At 38.4% G+C, this 8,504-nt stretch overlaps 1 protein-coding gene across 1 annotated transcript in view; it reads left to right on the top strand.

The window, feature by feature from the left end:
- Positions 1–6,962: 6,962 nt before the first annotated feature.
- LOC136829549 (uncharacterized) overlaps positions 6,963–8,504 on the top strand; it is a 112,809-nt gene continuing 111,267 nt past the window's right edge. The window contains exon 1 of the mRNA XM_067088387.1: positions 6,963–7,097. The gene's annotated coding sequence lies outside the window, so the exon portion shown is untranslated. The remainder of the gene's footprint in view (positions 7,098–8,504) is intronic.

Genomic DNA, 8,504 nt, shown 5'->3' with positions numbered 1-8,504 from the left:
ATGCATACATACATACATACATACCTCTTTGTACATAAGGGTGTCCAAGTAAAAGCCTCCTGAGAAAAACATTTAATATTCCTGCAGTTTTCCTTTCCTTGTATTTGGTAGTCTTCTAAATATCTCTCACGACAGTAAACATTTACGGTTCCTGTTAGTTTCTCCCCTTCATCTATCCTTCCAGTCTGCTCAGCCATCAAGCTGATGGCATCCGGCACCGGTTTCCGGAAGAGTTTGCTTGCGAGCTTACATCAGTTTTTCAGGAATTTTTTGTACCTTGCGTGTTTAAAGTGCATGTTTTAAGAGCATTTCTGGGATTACACGTCAATATGAAGTTTAAGGAGGGTTATTTCAAAACCTGAAAACATCTGATAAGGAATTACAGTGTGCGTTTCGATGCCATTTCTCTAGTTTTAGATTGCTGTCCCTAACAAATTTGAAAAAGAGAACCCCCACCTCTTCAGATCAGTCCTACTTTTCGTCTGGATTCAGTTGACTTCTGGTTAACCATCTCTGTTTTTTTCACCGTGAAGAAAACCCGTCCGAGTAATTTCCCATTTTCCTCGTAAATGCAGCACACCCAAGGATCCATAAAGCCCACATGGGCTGCATGTACTGTACGTAGATGAAGAAGCGCCTTGGTTACCCAGACCCAAAATTTCTGTTAATTTTTCGTCACCTCTTAGTGCCTCAAGTCTTGTGACCTTGACTCGCCTTGTTAGAATATGCATGTGTACATGCACTAATTATGGATTTATTATTACAGCCTTTTTAACTTATAAAGGACAAAACAAAACTTAGAGTGATGCTCACGTAATAAGTGGTAAGCTCTATACAACTGGACTACATATTTCGATGGAGTTACAACGTATAATTGACATCCGATTCCCACCATCTTCACGGTTAAGGGTTTCAAATTTAAGGCATAGCATGACGTTTTTCTTCACGGTTAATGGTTTCAAATTAAGGGCGTAGCATGATGTGTTTTTTTTTATTTATCGATTAGTTTTAAAAGGTTCATTTTCCTTCCTGAGAATAAAAATAGGTTGTAGAGTTGTTCCCTTCTCATTTTTTATTTGAATACTTTCCAAATAGCAACTACTGTTCTCTGTTCGCCTGCCTTCAGAAGTCACTCTTTTGTAACCATCCAGGTATTTTGTCAAGCTGTATACCTACTATCTTGGCTCATGACCACTTGCCCAAGCCATCCCATGCCTTTTGTAAGTTTTATAAATAGATATTTTCAACCTTCCCATTCGTCTGCTCTTCGGCTTGGGAATCTTCTTAAGACAGGTTACCACATGGTAACGTAAGTGGTAACAGCAGTGATGGTAACGCGCTTTGGTCAGCTGTTAAGCAGCCGTCAGCTAACTTCCTTTAATAAGTCAAACTAAAAGTTTACAAGAAAAGCTTCTCGGCAACTCGATTATAGCGTCTCCAATGTCGGAAGGGGTTTCTGGCCGGTATTACTGCTCACAGAATGCCACAGGCCTTTCGGAAATAGCACCGAAGTATAATAGTATCTAATTGCCTCATAGAACAAGACGTTTATGAAACCTACTGAAATCCAAACGACTAAAGACAAGTATCTAGATTCAAGATAAATATATAAGGGCTTAAAAATAATGATTTCAGTAACTTACAGAGCACTTGATAGATGGAGATTAAACAGTAACTGATGAATTTTGTCCTCTGTACTCTTTGTAACAGGCACAGTAATTACAATTTTAGTTAATATGGTAACTGCTTTTCTTAAAATAAAAACACTTTTTTTCGGTCCTAATTTAAAACATGGGAATATTTGGAACTCTGCCGCCCAGTTGTTTGAATTGCCTACGACATTTCATATATTTTTAGAGTTAAATGCCAATCTAGCTTCATGAGCCTCGTTTATTACCCTTGTTTCGTCTTCAGGGTTAGTTAATAGTTCCTGCCATTAGATAATAAGGGAGAGATAGCTGAGGCTGCGTTATTTCTTGCGGTTTCATTACAGATCATCATTATGATATATCTAGTGTGAGGCTTCAAAGGAAAAGTCAGAGGTAAAAGACTGATTCTTTATTATGTTGTTGTTGTTTTAGATTTAGCTGGCCTTGTGCCAGCAAGGGCTCTTGCTCCTCGAGCAACCCGTAACTCTATGTTGATGACGAGTCTGTGAGATGGGTAGGTTCGACGAAAACTTTATTATGATGCATGAAAGTGATTTTGGTGGGGGTTCTTTATTATGTTTTGTTGTTGTTGTTTTAGATTTAGCTGGCCTTGTGCCAGCACGGGCTCTTGCTCCTCGAGCAGCCCGTAACTCTATGTTGATGATGAGTCTGTGAGAAGGGTAGGTTGGATGAAAACTTTATTATGATGCATGAAAGTGATTTTGGTGGGGGTGATTTTTGAAATGAAAAGATTTAACAGGCAAGGTTGCAACCTCTTTGAACCCTGAGGTACCCATCAGATGAGGATAAAAGTACGACAGCAGTGAGTGTTGGCTAGTGGGAGAGGCCAACAGATGGAAAAAAAGAAGAGTTGAGTAGTAGGCACAGGTAGTCTTTATTATTCTCGACAGGTGTTTATAAGACAAAAAGCGGACGGAAAGGTAGCGGGCGACCCGAGACCCCCTACGGCGTCCATGCAGGATTTGTGCTGTTTAGCAAGCATAAAAATACGTACAACATTTGTTACATGACATATAAAAGGTAGATATACATATCGGCAGAAAGCCCGTACAATGATGCATAAGATGAGGTACACAAAGAATCTGAAATGAAAACAGGTAAAATATATGACGTGATTAATGTACATCTGAAAGGAGAAACACAAGGAAAGAGAGGCGCGATTTGACGCCCTTGCACTAGACCAGTCTTACCCTATGTTTGCCAGAAAACAACTTTTAGCAAATTTTAGTTATCCCCGTCCACTTAGGCCACTTGTTGTCCAATTCAATTTTATTTTTAGGATGGAACGAAGTAAATTTTGTGAGTATCAGATCCACTTCGCAGTCATTAGTTTCAGACGTGTACAACGGTATAAGCATATTTTCTTGCTTCCGAGTTGGCAAAAGACTTAAGTGAGAGGTGATAACAGTGCGTCCACGTTTATGTATATAATAATGTATTCGAAGTTCATAACGACTAGAGAGAACTTAAGTGACTGCAAGATAGGAAAACAGAAAGAAAGCTTACTTTATCTCCCGAACTGTGTCTCGCTCTCCTTCCTGTTTAGAGCAAGGTCTATAGAGAGATGCGGAGCTGTTATTAGCAGTGTGACACCCGCAATTAAGACTGAGTGAGACCGTAGGACGAAAAATAGATACCAATATATATATTACGTTAATTCATACAAATGTTTTGTAAAAAGAAGAAAGTAGGCCATGCAACTGAGCTTGACTTTGAAACCCATACAGTGCCTCCAATGAGAAACCTCATGTTAGATTAACATTTTAGGGAAATGTGAACCTTAAATGGATGAGAAGAGAGGGGAACGGGAATGTTTTAGCAGAACGCTTGTATATACGTATAGGTGCATTCAGTATAGATGTGTATTTGAATGTGCTAGTGTATACTAAGGTTTTATCATAAAAGAGTGTGGGAAATTATTACGTTTATCCATGACCATATGTTTGATGTGTAAGGGAAGTAAATACCTCATAAACCTTTTTAAGAATTATAGTCTTGTATCATATATAGCAAAGAGACATTATCTGGTGAGGAATTTTTTAAATTTGAAGGAGGAAAAGTGACCACAGAATCACAGGTCAAGTATTTTAAACTTGCGTTTACATTGGGGAATTAAACCATTTTTCTTGAGTTGTGGCGTTTATGTGGGTGCCATGCGGGCACATGTACTCCATTCAAAAGCTGTGCCTCCCATGAGCATCATCCCCCTCCCCCACCCATGCCATGGTTCGTGTCCACCCAAAAGCAGTCAGGCAAGCCTGACAGTATGAGACACAACCGATACTTTGTCAAACAACATTATAAAGAAATATTTGTTTGGAGTTTTATATCAGTCCTAAATATACCTGCTAAAATCTGATAAAAAAGAATAAAAACATGAATGTGTTCGTAAACACATTTCCCAAGTAGCGCAAGAGTAAAAGCTAAGCTTCTTTAAACTTCTAAAATGTTAACCACATATAGCTGGTAGTGATATTTGAGATTATGCTCCTTTCTAATTATCATAGTAAGAAAAACCAGGGTTCCATTACAGCCCACGAGCATAATAATTTGTCCCTAGTTTGACGAACTGACGTAAGTCATTTTTCCCCATTCTGAGAAAATGGGCTTCAAAGATTTTTATACTATTCAGAGTTTCTACTTAGCTCATCTTTTGAGGTAATATTGTAGCTCATCTTTTGAGGAAATATTGTTTGAAAATGTGTCAACACTTACAGCTGAAGTTTTGATATATTATAGAGTATCAAAAACTAAAACACTTTGGTTGGACCACTCAAATAGTTAAAGAAAAAATGGGATATCCCAGTTCGTCAAAACAGGGACGAATTATCTTCACTGCTTATATGCTAGGCTCTACAGTAAGATACATAACTAGTCAGTTGCTCTTTTTATAATTCCATTTTTTTACACAGAAATAAGTAGATTTACTAATTCCTGAACGGAACTATAGTCTAATAGTAATCTCTCATATGCAAGGCATTTTTAAAAGGTTACCTCTACGTTTTTACATTTGACGGAAGATGAGTATTATAAATTATATTGCTTGTACAAGAGATGTAAACTATCAGTTTTGCATTTATATAGCTTCTTAGTATAGGGAGTCATACTTACTACTCGAACCATTGTCCCACTGTGCTCTGCTCCCTTCTCCCTAAGTTGTCGACTCAGCTTATGCTATTGCAAATTGCTCTTCATGAACGAAATTAAAATGGTACAAGGACCTCCTTGTTGGGGCACTAGAGATATAGAATGATACTTAATGAAAATCTTTGGTCTGGGAAATTTAGAATTTTAAGCTTTCAATTTCGCTGCCAAAACTAAAAGAAAAACCAAGATAAAATAAAACTGCCAAAATGCAACCTAAGCAGATAAAAGCAACCTGCTAATTTTTCCACCTTGGGATATTACGTGAGATTTTTCCTCCTCCTCCTCCTCCTCCTCCTCCTCCTCCTCCTCCCTCCTCCTCCTACGACGACGACGACAATCGTTCCTTCCTTCTGACTCTGTCTCTTTCCTCCCTTCCTTCACTTTGATCTCACCTCTTTCTCCATTTTCTTTGGACTCCTCCTTTTCTTCTTCCTCATACTGCTCCTAACCTTTCTTTCTCATTTTCTTATCCTTCTCTCCTTTTTGTTTCCACGACTTCTCATCTTTCACATATTCTTCCTCTAGTTGTCCTGGCCCTCCTTATTTTCCTTTTTTTTTCTTTCATCTCGCGTCAGTATTTCTCCTCTGATTATTTCTTCTCATTTCTCATCTCTTCTTCTTTTCTTCTCCTCTTCCTTTCTTAACCTTAATCATTCATCTGCATTCATATTTTCTTCATCTCCCTTTCCTTCTTTGAAATCCTTCTACTCACCTATTTTCTACGCATCTTCCGTTCTTCTTTCCTCTCATTCCTCCTTTCTTCTCCCATCGCCTGTTCATCCTTTCCGTTTTTCATTTTCATTTTCTTTCTGTGCTATTTCTTTATCCTCTTCACCTGTTTTCTCTTTTCATTCCTTCTCATCCTCTTTTCCTCATTCCTCTTTCTTTCTCCATCTCTTCATCTTTCTTATTTCCTCTTCCTTTCCAATTCACTCCTTTTCTTCCTACTTTTTTGCCCACTCCTCTTCATTTCCTTCCTTTCTTCCTCGGTGTCATTCTTATTGCACTTATTTTCCTCTCTTAATTCTGATATTCCTTCTCTCTTCTATGTTTTCTCCTCCAGCCACTCCTTTCTCTTCCTCCTTTCCTGGCTCCTTCCTTTCATTACTCTCCATGGCTTCCACCCTTCCTCTCTCTAGGAAAGACAGTGAGGGAAAAGGTTTAGAAGAAAAACAAAGGAAAAGAATTACGATAATAAAAAAAAGTAAGAAAACTTAAGTTGTCTTCCTTTTTTTATTTTCATCATTCTTTTCCCTTGTTTTTCTCCTAAACCTTTTCTCTCGCTTTCTTTCCTCCTCTTACTCCTTTTCTTCACATTATCTCCTTCACCCATCCCCATTTTCTCATCTCATTCCCCTTTTCATGCAATTTTTCCGGCGACATATTCTTTTCCTTCTTTCTGTCTTTTTCATCAATCATTTTCCCCTCTCCTTTTTTTGTTTCCTATTTTTATTTGCTCTGTTCAGTCGCCATATTCCCTTTTCCTCTTTTTTCCTCCTTTTTTATGTCTTTCAAGGAGGAAAATTTAAATTTAGTTTTTTTTTTTAATATCCTAATCGTTAGTGAGCAATAATGTTCTTTTGACAGTATTCTTTGTGTTGATCACTACAATGAATTCCTTTGCCATCCAGTGGCATAGCTCCATAGGCCCTCATTGTCCTACTTTGCATAATCATATATTATAATAGTTTTTCAGATTCAGAAAACAGCGTCCGATGTTTTATATTATGAATTATATTATTAACATAAGAAAATTTGTCACTTGAGATAGTGGGGCCTTCTTCAAGCAAAGGTGTCCCCTTTGATCCCTTCCCTACAACCCCCCGTCCCCCAACCCCCTACATGTAGACATGCCACTATCCTAGAGGCAAAGATCAGGATTCAAAGACGGTTTTCTTTCGAATGATTTAAAAACAAAGACGACTAGAATTTTATTCCATATTATCAACGTCATCATTAATGCTTGATCTAATTCATAACCATTACTTCCACCTTAGGGACTCTTCTCCTTCCTAGTTTTCCATAGTCAGTACAAGAAAGTTACTACGTGACAACTAATGCTTCATTTCGTTCGCGAGGTTTTGATACCCTCTTTCCCGCTTTATGGTCCATGGACGTGAAAAGCAATAGCTCCCAAGCGATTGTGCTTGTTACTGCTGTAGATTAGGAGCAAATCAACCAATCCGTCTTAACCGAATAGAATATAAATGTTTTGATAAAGTTTACTGTGGAAATTATATTCATGGAAAGCCTGAATTAATCTGTGAAGGCATTATCCAGGTGAGTTGCTGAACTAAAATATTGAAAGCAGTGATGATTCCCTGGTGCAGTGTTATGAGGAATCATAGCCACTTAGCCTTGTAATGAGATCACTTTGTAGGTCCTAGGCGTTTTATATCTTGCAACAGCAATAAACACATATAAGCTAGGTTGCTAGTTTATAATGGTCCAGGCCATTTTCTTTTGGTTATTCCTAGGACGCATATGCTAAACTGGATTGAGAGACAAGTGAGCTAGGCTAATGTGAAACCATTTCCTCTTTAGTATAGTCAATTCTGCTTATTATGAATGTGTATATATAATATACTTTAACTGGTGAATATACACCTCACGGGGAAATACTGATACCTTATCACAATATTTTTTCTATATGTCAATTATGGTGCAACACAGTGGAAAACTGAGGTTTTAGAGTTATAAGTGTTGATTGCATTCTGTGAATGGTCTAGGCTAATATATCAGAAAAATACATGGTCCATTTTGTATAATCTGCAAAACATTAGGAAGAACAAGGATTTTGGGAATATAACCCAACCTTACCTTATAAAGCTAACTAATTTAGGGCACCAGGTCTTATGACCTTATGACCACCTCCCTCACCCAATCTAACCAGGAGCACAGTATGTCATTGCTGTGATCCACCCTAACCTTATCCTAACAACCTAAGATAGTGGTTAATATCTGTCAAGGGCATATGGCAGAAGGGCAAACTTCCTCTTGACCCACACTGGACCCCTCCCAAGACCCCTTCACCCTAACCTGACCTAGATTACCATAAAGCATAAAGGTTACATAGAAATTACTTCCTACCCAATTGTGCATATCATGTCTGACTGCCTCCCCTTGCATATTCCTCGACCATAATATTAGGAGGCACAGCTAGAAGACACATAAACCTAGTTCCTCTTATCCCAATTCCTGTAGTTGACTTCAGTTAGCTGTATGTTGTTTTGTGGGGGAGAAGCCTTTATGAATACAGTAGACAGGATTATTTGGAGAAGGATAAGGAGGTAAAATATTACTTTAAACCATCATCACATTCCTGAGTTGAAAATTTTGTAGGCTTTCATGTGTGCATTGAATATTTGAGTGTCATTTTATTAGCAAATGAGCAGTTTTAGAGATACTGTAATCCCCACTTATATTCTACAATATGGGGACCACAGTGGGGACATGGGATTTTGGGTAGAGGAAAAACAAGACAAGTGAAATACAAGGATGGATTGAAACTAACCAAACTTAAGAAGCTGGGTCCTTATGTTCCTCCCATCCCTCAACCTAATCAAAGCAAGGGGCTGGGTCCTCACTTTCCCAGGGGCTTCATCCTCCTCCACCCCCACCTGACCTAATTAGGGTGCCAGGGGCTTCACCCCTGGGCCCTCTACCTAACCTAACATGGGACAACCT

Source organism: Macrobrachium rosenbergii, chromosome 44 (genome assembly GCF_040412425.1).
Source record: "Macrobrachium rosenbergii isolate ZJJX-2024 chromosome 44, ASM4041242v1, whole genome shotgun sequence".
NCBI lineage: Eukaryota > Metazoa > Arthropoda > Malacostraca > Decapoda > Palaemonidae > Macrobrachium > Macrobrachium rosenbergii.
Note: the sequence above shows the minus strand (reverse complement) of the source record. Positions and strands in the feature narration are given on the sequence as shown.